Genomic DNA, 17,051 nt, shown 5'->3' on the forward strand with positions numbered 1-17,051 from the left:
GCTTTCAAGATTTTGCAGAACTGGTTTCTGTATTTTGCTCTGTATTTTCTACCCCATCTATTACAGTGGTGTCCATGATTGGGAATACTAGGAAATACAGCAATGTCAACAGTAAGCACGAGCGATAGGAGACAATTAATGCATCTGAGAAACACTAAAAAACAAATCTATAATTTTGTTCACTGAGGACACTTCATATAAAAGGGGGTTGTAAGGCCAATGGTTTAATTACTTGTTGTAAGCCACTCAGAAACAGTACAGTAAACAGACTTAAAAAGTTCCTCATTGATATCAACTCCTGTGCTATATATGGGTAAATATCTCTCATATCAGAAATGTATGCCCCTCAACCCATTATTAATTTACAAAATAAAGACATTTCTTTGAGGAAACCTATTCTTTTAGGTCAGGTTGACTTCTACAGTCTCATAGTACAGCTACAGAAATATTTCTACTGATGTAGAAATGTTGTATCTTTGCTCATCTAATGAAAGGTGGTACCAATTAATGGAAAAACACAGCATAAGTACCATGCTAGTAACTAGGACTGGTTAAGCTAACCTATACAGATCTATATTAATTGTAAAAGAACTTTGAGAGAGATAAAATGAAGAATATTTTCAGATCTCACTTGGATACAGAAGAAGAAATGGATATAGAAAATAATAGTGAATTTCCTTTCTTAGCAAAACTGCCTCCTTTTTGTTTCCCTCCCTCCTGTCCCCTTTGCTTCACCAAGTGATAGCAGGACTCAATCTAGGCAATTTTCTTACTTAGTGGTGAATTACAGAAGTAGCCGGAGAACAATTGCTGGATGAATGGATTTTCAAGTCAACAGTGGTACCAACATTGAAGGGGATACAGAACAGACAGCTGAGCCTCACCTAGAACAACAAGGCTGTCATTTCTTAGGCACCTGCATACACTGCAGTATTCCCATATGAACTTCTAGACTCGTGAAATGCAACAACAGAGTTTTCATCTGTGTCAGTGGCACTAAGACTTAGCCCGATGTATTCACCCAAAATTTTCCTGGAGGGCCTGAACAGCTTGGAGCCTGTTGCACTACCATTTTTGTTCCTGTTACCCATGTATATTTTCCCTGTGAAGTGTGTTACAGCTTGGGAGTGCTAAATCTTGTGAAAGGTACATTAGTCAGAGGTACATAAGTCAAAAGCTTCACAACAGAAATCACAAGGAAATCTAGTAGAAGAGAAAATACTGACATTACAGAACAGTTGCTGTAAATATGCAGATCCCTTTTCTTTATAACTCATGATTTTAAGAAGCTTTTCCTCTTTTGAAACAGGGCTGAACTCTCCATGCTTTGTCTCATTTCCAGATATGATGATTCCAATTTATAGACCAGTATAGGTTCAAGTAACAGTTTGAGTGGATACTTTCCCCCATTTAAAAAAAAAATCAAGTACAATTATAATTTGTCAAAGCTTCTTGTTCTAGCAGTCGAATACAAAATGCAGATGGCTTAAATTTAAAAAATACTATGTGTATCTAACTTTAAAACTACCCATTGTCAAATAAACCATTTATAAGCATTTGAAAATGAGTTACCATTCATGCTGAGTTGAAATTTCCTTTTTTTAACCTCTTAACCACAGACTTTTTCCTAAGAGTATGTAAAATCGCAGCTCTTTATCTTAAAAATTTCCCAAATTTCATTCAAGCATCCTCTGATATTTGTATCTTGAAGAAAACTACACAGTAACATAATGTAATGGCTTTGGACTTATGAACACATCAGTGTCGCAGGTTAAGTGCTTTATTTAAGGATCTGCAAAATGAAAAAACAGAGAAACCTTAATGGGCAATATAATTACACTGTGTCACAAGGTATTTCCACAAAGGAGGGAAAATAGTCCATTCAACCTTAACTTTCATATTCCTGCCTTCTAAGTGCTATGCTGTCTCGTCTAGGAGTGGCCAAACATAGATCTGGTATGGAATTGTGCAGTAAGATCCCCAAATTAAGCAATTAAGTAATACAATTAAAAGGCTTTTTTTAATAAAGGTTTAAGAGTAATGAGGCGACAAGGATTCACCGTATGGCAACATTTCATTATGAAACTCAGTTACACAGCAAAACTATCAGTTTTCCCTTGTTGCTTTCCAAGAAAATGTTGTTACTTTCCAAAAGACATTATGCTCAATTAATCCCTAGCGGCATCAAGGGATGGTAGCTGCATGTTCCTCCACCAGAAGCATCCTGTGTACAGCAAAGATGGCAGGCTAATTTGCACAGCTACCCTCCAGCAGGGATTTTGCCGTTACGCTGGGTGTAATTCCAAAGTCTATATTTACCTCTAACCTTCCCTTGCCTCTGCCCCATATATGCTCCTGAGCTATTTGTTTACAAGCAAAATCTGATTACGTTACTAACTTTCCCTGCTCTTCAGTCTTTTTTCTTCCCCTCCAGATTCACTTTTTTCTTTTCTCCCTGCCACCTTCGCAAAATCTGCTGAGAAGGAAGGGTAATTAGCCCTCACTAAGCCTGTGTTCCTGGGGCTAGGTTACCAAGCTGCCTAACTTAAAACTGACTCCAGTATCTCCATACTACGTGCAGTCACTTCTGTCTTCTGACTGCAATATAGACATAAATTTAGCTCAAGAGTGCTTTGGAGGGGGAGGATGTCTTTTCATTACATGCTCAATATCCATTATAATGGAACCTGGCTTCTAGTTCAGGGCCTGAAGGCATATCACAATGCAAATAATAGACAATAATGATAATAAAAAGAGAATTTTCATCACAAGAAACTTGATTAGTCTCCTGTATCCTGAGTAAAAGTTTCCATAATTATATACAGTCTTACAATTTTTGTTTTGTGTTTTTAAATACAGTGCCAGTTAAGACTATTTCCCTATTACCTCTGATTTCATGCAGATATATTTATGTCTTGGTATTCTAGTAAGTCCCCTTAGCTGATGTTTGAAATACAACTCTAAAACTACTGTATCATCCCAAATTTAAGATTATGAAATCTCTGCAGCAACAGCTGTATCTGGGCAACAAATTGTTTGTTAAATGGAAATTATCAACTACACGGATTATTTCTTGTGATATTCTTGCAATACAACGTTTTCATTCAGATGTTGTTAGAGACTTACTGTGACATACAGCAATGTTTTCAAGATGCCCTACAGCTCCCAAAGGTATCATCATGAGACTTTGAGGTCTCAGCAGTTACTTGATGGGATGGGATTTAAAGTAGTATTTGTACATTACTTTCTTGTCTGAACATTACCCCTACTAACATATCAAGCTATATCTTCTTTTCTCTCTTCACTCATACAGAGATGGGGAGAGCCTACAAGAGAAGCAATGGGCTTGTGGTAAACTTGCAGTTCTGAAGAACAGATGAGTGGAGGCCTACTCTGGATCAGTAGTATCAATCCTATAGCAGACTGCACATGAGCAGAAATAAGTTTTCTTTTGGATTAATTTGAAGAAACTCTTCTATGTGCCACAGTGACCCAAATTAATAATATAGACTTTTATTTTAGAATTTTCATTACTAATTTGGTTCAAGTCCCTCTTTGGGCCCTATTATGCAGTAAAGATAACTAATTATAGTAAAGAAATAATTTAAGTAAAATCAATAGAAAAGACTTCTATGGCAAAATAATTGTCCATACACAGATATCTAACAACATAGCGAGAATATGGATAAGTACCAATTTAATCACTTTCACAGAAGTTTATGGGCACATCTGCCCTAGCTGAATCAAGTTTTAAGAATAATTTGGCAAAATTTGTGTTGTAGCATTTTTTATGGTAACTGATTCTGTAGGAATTGATTCTCCATTCAATAACAGTCGGAGATACTGCTGTCACAGTTTTATGTTTTATATAGACCATTTACTTGGAGTTTCCTAAAATTCATTGGCATGTAGCTCATGGTTACTGAGACTACAGCATTTAGACCATTCCCTATTGCTGGCAACTAAGTGCTAGTTGCTATTTTGGGGGGTTGGCAGAATGTGGCTGAGTCTGGGATGAGTATGGTGAGAAAGTGCCATCAAAACACTGAGATCAGACATGCATAAACCACTTATAAAAACTTTAATGTATCTACTGTCACCTTAGTGGAAAATTAAGCATGTCTTTGTTTCTACCTCATTAGCATGTAATGTCTTCAAGGAGCTGATGACAGACCCATCCTTCCTGAGTTTTTTGTATTAGATGCAAGTCTTTCATCTCAAGAAGGAGGATACTTCTCCTTCCCTGAGTTTCCCAGCCTTTGTTCCCACCATCCACCCAAAGAAAGTCTTTTTCTTCTTCTTCCACCCCTCATCCTGTGAACTTGCCCATCTGTTTCTATTTACTACCAGATTCCCTCCTCCCACACTCCCCATGCAGTTGGTGAACCGCATAGTACTCTCCTCCTGTCTCTTCCTCCCCTGGGATTTTGCCCATGGCAGCTCTCTCCCTCCTCTTCCTGAGGACCTGTTTGCCTGAGTGAGGGGGTGGCTCACATGGGGCTGGCTGTCCCTGGGGTTTGGGTGGCATCCTGCCTCTGGGCTACAGGAGATTCCCAACTGACCCTGCAGCTCTGCCGACTCCCTGCCACCCACAGGCTCCTCAGCTCAAACTGCAGGACATGGAGCACAACACCACTTCGTGTCAAGGCATCTGTGCAGAGGAGTACGGTCAGAGGTGGTGTAAAACCGATGTTGCTTCTCTGGGGAGGACATAGCACTCTAGGGAACGCATCCGCACATGTGCGTGCCACGTTTCCAGCAGAACAGCTCCTTGCGTGCATTACTTCTCACTCCCTCACCTGTCTGTGTGTTGGCTGTAAGCTGCTCAGAGCAAGGTGTTGCTTTCTGAAATGCTTATGCAGTACTTAGTGCAGAGACCCTGCAACACCAAAGCCACACGGCAATAAAAATACTAGTAACTGATAAAGAATGGGAGACTTCAGAAGTACAGAAAGGAAACAAAATAGGAGCTGACATGATAGTATTTGCAAAATAACAGTAGGGGTCAATCTGGAACTTGCATCCTCCCTCTCCTATCATTACATGAGAGTAAGTAAATACTGCCTAAAAGTAAAAGCTAGTCTTTGGAAACTCGTGAAAAGAAAATATTTCCCCTCCCCAGCCACAGTGTATAATTAGTTTGTGGTAATAATTGCCCTTGTGTGACACTGAGGCCAAGTACTCTGTAAAACAGTTACACCAATAGTACAAAATACCTGTAGTTATCTATTTTGTAAGAAGGTTACGAATCCCACGCTTCAGGCTTTAGGTCAGTCTCTGTTAAAGACAAGAAGGAGACCTGATACACTGATACTTTCAGAGAGATTGAATATTACACCTGAAAGACCTATGGTCTGATCCTGTGTGGCATTTTCTACAGGAAAGACAGCAAGGAGGAAGCAGAAGGCTGGAGGGTCAAGAGGAACAGTGTGGTAGGAAAAGAAAAAGGGTCTATCAGAATAAAAAGAGAATAAAGGAATGTTAAAGAAAAAGGCTAGAGCTGATGTTTAGATACTCTTTTACTTTGTTCCAGTTTAATATTTCAGTGGGGCTCTTCAGAATTTTATTTAAAGACTATGTATGTACCTGTGTTTTATAGAAATATGCTTTTAAGGATCATATTATTTGACTTGGAAATACCTCCAGTGTTTACCTAGGTGATTATCAATATACCAGTAAGTCTGATTGTGTTACTTGTTCCATTTATAGTAATATTGATTTATTGTTACAATTAGAGAATCACAGAATCGCAGGAAGGTCAGGGTTGGAAGGCACCTCTGCAGATCATCCAGTCCAAGCCCCTGCTACAGCAGGGTCACCCACAGCAGGTTGCACAAAGTCACGTCCAGGCGGGTTTGAATGTCCCCAGAGAAGGAGACTGCACAGCCCCTCTGGGCAGCCTGTCCCAGGGCTCCATCACCCTCAAGGTAAAGAATTTCTTCCTCACATTCAGATGGAATTTCTTGTGTTTCATTTTGTGCCCATTGCTCCTTGTCCTGTCACTGGGCACCACTGAGAAGAGCCAGGCCCCGTCCTCTTGACACTCACCCTTAAGATATTTGTATGCATTGGTAAGATCCCCCCTTGGTCTTCCCTTCTCCAGGCTAAGCAGGCCCAGCGCTCTCAGCTTTTGCTCACGAGGGAGATGCTCTGGTCCCCTCATCATCTTTGTAGCTCCCCACTGGACCCTCCCCAGTAGTTCCCTGTCCATCTGGAACTGGGGAGCCCAGCACCGGACCCAGCACTCCAGGTGCGGCCTCACCAGGGCAGAGCAGAGGGGGAGGATCACCTCCCTCGACCTGCTGGCCACGCTGCTCCTCATGCACCCCAGGGTGCCATTGGCCTTGGCCATGGGGACACACTGCTGGCTCGTGGGCAGCTTGGGGTCCACCAGAACTTGTAGAGCTGCCTTCCAGCAGGTCAGCCCCTTGTGCCCTGTCCAGGTCTTGCTGAATGGCAGTGCAGCCTTCTGGTGTATCAGCCACTCCTCCCAGGTTTGTATCATCATCATTAATTAATCCCAGAAAGGAATGTCCAGCTATTAGCAATTTGTGAAGATCAGATACCATATGCTGTTACAGTTAGAGAAAGTATATATTATAAAGGCCACTACTTGTGCACCAGGTATAAAGACAAAAAAATATCTACTTTAAAAAAAAAAGACTATTGGAGAAAATATGAGTAAAAGGTATCTAATTAATGCATAAAGTAGGAGGGATAGCAAAATACTGATGAACCATTTTGGACCGGATAACAAGCTAAACATTTGTTGAGGTTTGAGCAACTTTGGTTTGGTTTTACTTTGGTTTTGATCCTCACGCCTTCCAAGATTCCTCCCCAACCCTGCCAACCAGCCCCCAAGAAAGAAAGAAAACTGATTTAATCCAAAAAACTAAGACAAAGTTTATATTTTATATATTACCAGCCCCTCTGAAATTGTAACTGGATGTAGTCTTACCTGAAAACCTGAACGAAATAGTACAAAGTTGACCAGTGTCATGGCCTAGTATGCATTTGCGGTGGAGCTATTCTGAACCGTATGATGGGAGTGACTCCCAGTATTTGCTGCACTGTCCTTAGTCCAAGTAAACTTGATGTCTTTCAAAAATTGCTCCATTAAAAAATGCAGCCTGGAAACAGAGTGCCTCCCCAGAATTGTCTGTAAGAACAGTAGGCCCACCAACTAAAGCAGTGCTCCGCAGTGTGAATTTTTAGTCTCTGTTTTCAATTTAACTGGTAGCTCACCATTGTTTCGACAAAACATAGTAGGAAGTGCCAGTGAAACCTTAAAACAGAAAATTAAGTCTGGGACAGAACTATCCCATGCACACATCCATCTCATTGAGTTCCTTTAGTGTTTCTGAGTTTTGTCTAGTGTTCATGCAAGACAGTAATTGCAGCATAAACAAGAGCAAATGTATCTTTATTTGGGTTGCTCGGCTTTCTACCATACAGTTTTCTCCTTTATATTAGCCCCTATTTCATGCCCCAAGGCTCCTTACCAGCTCCTCATTAAGGCATGCACCTTCTTGTGGCTCCGTATCAGCCTCCTGCACTGCAGCAATTAACCCATTACAGTACCAAGCACATGACTTGCAGGATTTTTCACATTCATAATGCTCTCTCCTTGCATGCCATGTTTTAAAATTAATTTTGAAGGAAGCAAGAGATGTGTTGAAACACGTCGGGTTTTTACCAAAAATAGATCATGCCATACAGCTCTCATAACTTTCTTTTATGAATAATGGGTTTTTTTTAAAGAAAGAATATACAATAGAACTCACCTCCGTGGGCATCCATAAATCATATTACAGGGAGTTGCAGGGTGAGAGGTATTATTTAAACTGGAGAAAGCAGAGATCAGTTGGCAGAACTGCAAGGAATTAGCTGAAGAGGTGACCATGAGTTATGCTGAAAAAGGATCTCTTGAGATCGACAGAGATTAGCAGTGGAATCCTACACAGGCTGCTCTTTGGACTGATCATTTCATAGGGTCATATTTTCATTAATAACCACACTACAGAAAAGGAAGTATGTGCTATTGAAATTTGCTGATTTTACAAAGCTAGGGAAAACTACCAATACTGAGTTGTAAATAATGCAAGCAGAGGAAAGGGGAGAAAAGGAACAGGAAGGAACCAGGGGAGAAAAGGAACAGGAAGGAACCAGGTGAAATCCAGGAGTATAGCCTCAAGATGCTACACTTCAGAAGACAAATAATAAAGCAGTGGGTTTAGGCACCCAGTTCAGGTGGATAGCATTACTTCAGCAGTTGGCTAAAAAAAAAGAAATACATATTAGGTACTTAAATGTTTTGGACCACACTTCTTGCTAATAAAAAGTGTCAGTGAGCCTTAGATAAGTTGTGCCTACAAAACAAAAGTGTGATGAGGGAGAGTTATCTGGCAATGGTGAGGGGTGTTTCTGTTATTCATTGAATGCTGTTGCTCTAGACAAAGAACAGGCACTCAGTGTACAACCTGGGTCACCCATATGCAAGAAAATTAATTCAAATTGGGACAAGCACCAAGAAGGTGTGCTGGGAGGAGGAGGAGAGGTTATCTAATAAGGGAGACTAAAAGTGCTTCACTTGTTTACACAAACAAAACAAAAGCTCAGAGGGAACATAACTGTTGTCTATAAATATACAAGGAGAGAGAAGAGCTATTTAAAGGACGATGTTGACATAAGAACAAATGGTTATAAGATGGCCATGAATAAACTCAAACAGGAAATTAGGAGGAAGTGCTGGAATGAAATCCTGGAGCAGCCCTCCAACAGGAGCAGAGGGAGCAAGAAACTTCACTGGTTCCAGCATGAAACTTGAGCAGTTCATGAAACCAATTATGTGATGTGTAGTTGACAGCAGAAGTTGGGGTTTGAACTTGATGCAGGAGGTCCTTTTAAATCCTATTTCTTACGTTTCCAGGGGAAGCTGATTTAAATCTTCTGCAAGAGATGTCTTAGATGTTGATAACAATAATTAATACCTTACACTCCAGTAATACCCTTCCATTTAAAGACCGCAAAGCACATTGAACACATGTGGGAATTACACATCTAAATATCCACCTGTGTTGTTACTGTTATTTTACAGCCAGGAAATTGCGATGCCCTGTACAACTCTTTATGGATTACTTAGAAAAATCTGTAAAAATGAAGAATAGACCTCACAGATCTCCCAGTTTTAAGAATAAACCTGTAGTTCTGAAAATTGTCATCATGTTTTCAAGGCTTTTTAATTCCAGAAAATGTATGAATTGTATACAATCGCTTGTACAAAGCTATAAGCCATATGCTGTTTAGCTTAAAATGTCAATGAGTGAGTCAGCAACAACAAGAAAATGAAGGTGTTTGTAAATGTTGCATTTAAAAAGCATTAAGAAAAATGAGAGCGGTCCTTCAAAGACATATGCATCTTCAAAATCAGAACAATGCAGTATTTCACAGTCATTAAATAAGGTGTCACATAGCTACAAACAAGAATCATATAGCTTGAAATAATGTTGTTTTCCTCTTGGGGAGTTGGAACAGCACCAGTTCCATGTGTGTTAGTTCCCACTCTGACTTCCACTGGGAAAGGTGCCAGGGGTGGCGAGGGATGGAGAGCAGTTGCTTCCTGGCTCTCCTCCCTGCCCTGAAAGCCTTCCCTCCCGAACCTGCAGAACCCCGGCCACACTTGCTGGCATTCAAACAGGCATCCAGCATGTAGGAGAGAGAACATGCTGGTTTGGCTCTTTTCTGAGGGCTTCAAGTCCTCTGTCTCACCTCCATTGGGGTGGGGGGGATTGGGGGGGGAGGGGTGAGGGGGCGGGGGAGTGTGGGAAATGAGTCCCTAAGTCCATCTGATTTCTTGCGTGCACTATGCTTATCCCTAAATAGCAAAGCACTGTATACAGTGATGCATTCAGAGGAAGAGCTGATTTGCACAATTCCCACCCACCAATATCCTCCTGCTTCTTCCAGTGCCATGTCTGGTGCTAGGTATGGTCCCTGAACAGAGCAGTAAGGTCATTGCCCTCTGCTCCTTCAAATTCCTCCCCTCTGTGGCCTTTGCCAGGGCATTTACAAGCCCCAAGCAAACGTGAGCCAGACAGGTTCCCATGCCTGTGTAGAGCCATACCCCAAAAGAACAGGCTCTGCCCAGAAAAATATATACTCGATGTCAAAGGAAACCACACACATGTAGCTGAGCACAGAAGCTGGCTCCAGCAGTGTGTAGACCCTGTCAAAAGCAGGTGCTTGAAACAAAACCGAGTATCACCTGCCAAGGGTAAACCAGCTTTAAGGACAAAGACTACCATTCAGCAAATCCGGGGTGGGAAGCAGTGTTATGCTGGGGACAGGGAGGGATGGGAAAGACACACAGAATTTGTCAGTCATCTGAATCCACTCCATGTCAAGAAAGCCAATTATTTTCTCAGTGGCTAAAATTTACATACACTTCTTTATAATCGGGAAAGATATAACCGTGTACAGAGGACTGATGGTTAGACTGCCCACACCCTTCACATGCTGCTGGCTCTCCTAGACCATAATATCTCCAGTGGATGGAACACAGAGCCTTGTTTTCCCAAAGCTCAAAACAATGAGGCCCTGATCCTTATAATATCATACAAATAATAAACAAGTCATAGGAATTCCCATACACAAAAAGGCCAGATACTGCCCATATAAATATATGCTCTGTTTAAGTCAAAGGAAATTGCGTGTGCGTAGCTGAGCACAGAAGTTGGCTCAAAGCCCACTTGTAACTAAGCCATGCATGTGAGGACAGAATAGAGCCCATTGTCTCTTGAGAGCTTTTTCATTTTTCTTTGTTGTTCTCCAGGACATGAATTACCTAAACTGGAAAACAGAATTTTTCTCCAATGTAACATGTCTCTGACAGGCAAATTTCTTTCATTGTGGGTTTGTTGTTTTTGTTGGTTTTTTTTAAATCTGCTAACTCCCGCTTTAAAGACTGCTGAGAGAAAATAATGTATGTCTACAGTCTCTTCCTGTAGTCCTGCCCAAGGAAAGTTTAATCTGCTGTGGATGATGCCTGGAGCAGCCTCTGACTGAGTTCTGCCCCAAGTCATTTCATCTGAGACAAGGGGTGAATGGTTTCCTCCTCCAAGTTCCCACACAGCCTTTTCAAGGCCTCACTTTTCCACATATGGACTGGAAGATGGACTGCACTAGAAGACAGACAAAAGTGGAAAAGTGTCCTTTCTGGCTTTCCCCAACGTACAATATATTTTGCTGGCCTTCCTTTGGTTTCTGCCATTGCCCCTTTTTAAGGACTTTCTGAAGAGCAAAGTGAAATATAAAAATTAATACAGTTTCCAACCACATTAACTTTCCAGCAGTCTTTCTGCAGAGTTTTAGCACAGTGGTGTCCGTTCCTTTCTGTTCCTCCCCTCTTACCTCCAGCATTTTCTCCTTGTCTCCTCAGAAGATCCTTGCAGAAACCCAAAGAGAAGAAAAGTGACATGAAGGCTCATTTCCCTGTTTTGCTGAAGAAAGATGATAGCATGAGAAGGATGTTTAGCCTGAAATACCTTCGTGGCTGCTGCTTCTGCCCTGGGACACACTGGCATATCATCTCAGATCAGCATTTTTAGAAAGATCTGTACATATTTTGATTTGGGAATCTGCCTTGGTTCCAGATAGGGCTCCTAAAATCTAAAAAGGAGCCAGCTGGAAGTCTTGAGGAGTGTCCATCTGGCTGAAGCAACCTGGGACCAAACAAACTCAACAGCCAGTCTTCTAGTCCCTGGCACCATCCCTTGCTCTCCCAGCCTCACTACCCACCTGAAAGGACTCGGCTGAACAGGCAGAACTGTGTCACTAAAAATAAATCCCCAGGTTGTGTTAACAATCTTCATCCATCCACTCTCTCACATCCAAAACGCCAAAATCAAAACCAAAGGTGTGTTCATTTTGGTTTCAAAGCAGCTCAGGCAGAGCAGGAGACAATTCAGAAACTTGTGAAAATCTGCAGAAATAAAAAAGCTGATTACGACCTGATAATGTATGACTTAAAGGTGTTTTACCAGCATTTAATAATACTGTGGAGGGAAGGAAGTGTTGAAAAAGCAGTTGTTTACTTATTATTTTCAACTTGAGCATTCATTTGTTACATATTAGAGGCTCAAATGGAACCACATTAGTGGCTAGGAGGTGCGCTTCGCTGTGAGCTTGTGGGAGGTCTTGTGCTTGAAGACACTGAAGTATTTTGCTTTTAAATGCTCTGTGTTTTTTCTTAATTTTTTTTTTTAAGAGTTATGGGATTTAATTAAATTGGTGGTCTGCTGGCTTTTTCCAGTCAGAAATTACATGTAAGCCGTCTTCTGCATCCCTCTCTCTTCCTTTCTCCTGCCTTGCAGAAGGTTTTGCTGGGCATGTACATCCATTTCAGAATCTAATCACAGACAACTTAAATCTTCCCACCGTTACCCACATTAGTAATTGCAAAATAATAAACATGACAAAATTCAGATTAATAGGGCATCCTATGCAACTCGGATGGCGGGGAGAGCCCTCTGGAATTCTAAGTGTAATAGGTCTGTGTTTATTTCTCAACCGACGGCATAATGTGACTGATTTACAAGAGTTTAACTCAAGTGTTAATCTGACAGTGACGAAGAGCTTCTCAGTGGCAGAATCACTTACACTATCATATTAGTTGCCTCCTCTATTAAAGCAGTATGGTCGATAATTGGAATGCTTTTATGTCTAGTGGTTCTGACAAGGCTCTCTTTAGGTCACATATGGGCGGTCTGGCTTGCTGCACAGCTGAACAGTGGCAAATGATTTAAACTGAGAAAGTATTGTTCTCCTCGTATTATGGAGCAAGGGCAGTTCAAGGAAAGTAAGGCTCTGCACTGGCTACCTGCTGGTGTGTAGTAAAATAAGATGGACATGATACTGGGTTGGGAGTACAATTAAATCTATTTTGCACCAATGTGTTGGTGGACAGATGAGTTTCCACATGGCAGAGCTTTATGATCTTTAAGGTAGACTGAACTAATAGATTGGTGTGGAGCGCACTGAAGTTACTAAGGATGAGAAAGCAAGCAGCAGTACATTTGAACTACAGGTTTCTCATATGCTCCACGTCATGCTGAGTTTTTATAGCTCCTGGCTTTCAAAAAGCCTGTTTCAAAGAGGTTTGCGCTAGACTGGGCATGCAGTTTTGCTCTGCAGATATTGTCGCTACCGATTTAGTGGAATGCAATTAGGAAGCCTAAATTAAGTGGTAATGGAGAACCAGCTCTTGAAACTGGGGTTTCCACGGCAACCACTGCTTACAATACAGCCTTCAGTTAGTTTTCCCACTTTATCTGCAAAATGCACAATTGAGCTTTAAAACAGCTTTGTGCTGAAAAGCGCACTGTAAACAACTGTTTGCAATGAGAGTTTTACACTGTCTTTAAATACAACAAGCTATCAAATAAAATTTACTTGTCCATACTAATAAAAAAAAAACATCCATGCAGTACAAAACACTAAAGAGTCCAGAAACTTATTATTCATTCTGGAAATTTATATATAATACAAAAATTCAAGATCTTGTGAGTCCTCGATTTGTCTTTGAAGTCTTATCATTATTCCTCAATTTTAAGACACATAATCCCATATCTCTCAGTAGTGAGAAGAACCGAGCAGTTTGGTACAAATACTGCATTTATCACAATAGCAATGCTATATAGTTATGAAGTGCTTTTTGTCTAATATGAGCTAATAAATGTGCATTTTCATCAGACTTCCTTTAATATCTAGCAATCTTTTATGGATTTTTTTTTTATTTTTCCCTTTATAATACATTATTATGTCCTTCATAAATGTTCATATTTTATGGCAAAGTAACACTGTGCCATTTCTGAACTGCTTAACATTCTTGACTGCTTTAGGATCATAGCCCAACTTTTGCATCTTGTCAAATGTAACTGCAGGTGATTAAATATGCATAAAATATGGAAAAGTGGAAAAGATGATGTTAAGGTCATACATGTGATTTGTATTGACCGCCCTTTTCATGATAACCCCGTCAAACTGGATCTCTAAGTTGAAATTACATATTTGCAACCAATTTTTAGCCCTCTATTGTACAATCAGAAGTCTTGGATTAATACTGTCAGGTGATTTATAAGAGAGGAGATCTTGGCAGTTTTTAATTTTCCTTTTTTTTCCCCCTTTTATACTCATTTCTTTTAGTCAAGACAAAAATCTCAGAGAAAACACTGTGTAAACTTCACTGAGAAAAATTCAGAAGAGACATCATGTATTTTTGATTTTTGTCCTATCAGCGGAGTAGTCCTTTAAGGCAGTGTTCTTTGGGAAAAGAGAAGAAACCCTTATACCACCAAAGGGTCACACAGCAAGTCAAAACACACCTCTTTTGTGTCTTAGCTGAAGTAGAGCAACCCAAGAACCTTGCAGCGTTTCAAGGCTGATGCTCTTGTGTGTGTGTTATAGCAACCACACTGGGTCGAGCCAGAGAGAGAGAGAGAAAGGGTGTGGGGGTGAAGGCAGTGGGAAGGGGAGAGAAGGGGGAGCTGTGGGTGCCTTCCCTCAGGAGCCTGCTGGTCAGAGGACTGTATCTTGGCATCCACAGTCATGTATAAACCTGGATTTGATATAGTCTGTGCAGACTTTGAACGTGCCAGGCAGGGAAGCTTGCCCTTCACAGTACGGGTGCGCTTTCAGCAGCAGTGATTGGGCTGCGCCTATTCTGATTTGCTCGGAACAGCCTTTTCAGTGCTAACCAAAACCAGAATGAGGATGGGAAGGAATGATGTTGATTGCAAAGTTCACATCTCTGCTGTGTGCCGGTGCTAATGGGAGTTTCTCCTGTGATGGGTAGGACATAAAACACGCAGCTGTAGAGACTGTGCAGGGTGAACAAATCAAAGAACTTAGTAATAAAAATGATGTGTGTGCCGATATTATTTAATATTAACTTGTGAAAACTGTTGAAGAAACACATCTTTGTCATATATCAGAATTGGCTCTAAAGATGAATCAACGGATTAATAAGGTTATTTGTAATGATATTGTCCATGTAAAGGCTTTATTATTTAGGAATCAGTGTTGGAAATTGTAATTTCTTTAATGATTTTTCATCACATAAATTAGCCTGCCTCAACTCCTCCGTCTAGAAGGCAAGAGGAGAGGTTGAGCTGGTCCCCTTCTTCATTCTTACACAAAATCTGCTCATTTGGATGGATCCCAAATTTTAAAGAAACAAGTTCCTGGAAGAAATGCAGAATGCCAAAGCGCACAAGACTTTCACAGGGCATCTCGTTTCAACACTGACTGCCTGCATTTTATCGGAGTACTAAAGGACACATTGAAATTATTTTGTTCTGGCACCGGCACGCGTTGTGATGTGTATGCATTCAATTGCACTTGACAAATCTTTGGGGCAAACAAAATGGTCTAATGTAAGGAAATATCTTAGCATATTCCAAAATGACATTTTTAGACCAAACATGTGTTCGATTGATTTGCCTTCTCCAGAGATCACTTTTGAATCCAGGCCAGTGATAAGTAGGGGGGCAGGCTCTCGCTGAAGGCCAGGCGGGTCAGCCGTGCTTCCGCTGGTATTTCCTGCGCCGCAGAGTCCCGTACCTAACTGTACAAATAGCTCCACATGGCATCCTGAGAGCGTGCCAGGGAATTTTATGATCACTCGCCAAGTATGGTTGTCAGGTTCCACTCCACTGCTGTGTGTGTATGTGTGTGCTCATATGTGTGTGTGGCTGGAGCTAACTTCAGACTGAGTAATTACCATAATCCAAACAGGGCCTTTACCATCTTATTTGCATTCAGCCAGCAGTGCTGTTTTTATCAGCACCACTACTGAATTGTTGCAAAGTTTTAATTATCTTGACAACTCTCCTTTCTTTTTTTTTTTTATTCAGGGTTTGGTGGTGGGGTTTTTCCCTCCCCCCTTGGGTTGTGTTTGAATTTCAGCAGTCAGCCCCCTACGACAGCAATCAGATTTCTGCAATAGGAAGCTTTCCCACTTTTTCTTCGTCTAGTAGTAATTTATAGTACCCCACCTCAAAGGCTGCTCAGAGTGGGGACAGAGGCAGAGGGAGGTTGTCTTAATTAACTAATGCTTAATATTTTTCACAGCAAAAGCCCCGCCGAATGCCTCTCTTCAAATCCCATTTGAAGCCCTGGTGTAACTTTACACGTGTGTAGGCTTGCTGAACTGAGAGAAACCATTTCCTATGCAGCAAGCTACCCCCTTGCATAAACATTTGCCAGACTAGAGCTTTCGTTGTCATGTTTTCTGTATTTCCATAATCTTTTGATTTAGGATTAGTATAAAATGTATCATGTCACTTATATTTGCTCTTTCTCAAAAACTCCGCGTTTCAGTGTTGCAATGCTAAGTTAGACAAATTCAGCCTTGAAATAAGACACCATTTCCTAGCAGAATGGGTAATTAAGCACTGGAAGACCTTACCGAGGGAGGAGGTGGACTCACCATAGCTTGGAGTCTTTAAAATGAGAAGGATTAGATATCTTTCTAAAAGACATGATTTAATCCAGCTTCTGGGGAAAGATTCTAGCGTACGTCTACTGGAGGTCAGATGAGATGATTGCCAAAGACCCTTTCAACTTCTGAGCCTGTTGGCCTAGAAATCTGAGGTCAGAGATGTTTTGGTTCACGTGTTAAAAGATCAGTTATAACATTTACATACAGAAATTGTCTTTGGGGAATATTAAGATGAGATATTTTTTTTTACTTGTACTGTGTGCTGCAAACAATAAGGTTGTGCTTCTGTTGTGGTTTAACCCTGGCCAGTGACTAAGCGCAAACCAGCCACTCACTCACTCCCCCCACAGTGGGATGGGGGAGAGAATCAGAACAGTAAAAGTGAGAAAACTCAGGGGTTGAGATAAAGACAGTTTAATAGGTAAAGCAAAAGCCGTGCACACAAGCAAAGCAAAACAAGGGATTCATTCACCACTTCCCATGGGCAGGCAGGTGTTCACTGCCTCCAGGCTCCATCACACATAACAGTGAATTGGGAAGACAAACACCATAA

Source organism: Falco peregrinus, chromosome 4 (genome assembly GCF_023634155.1).
Source record: "Falco peregrinus isolate bFalPer1 chromosome 4, bFalPer1.pri, whole genome shotgun sequence".
In the NCBI taxonomy this organism is placed as follows: domain Eukaryota; kingdom Metazoa; phylum Chordata; class Aves; order Falconiformes; family Falconidae; genus Falco; species Falco peregrinus.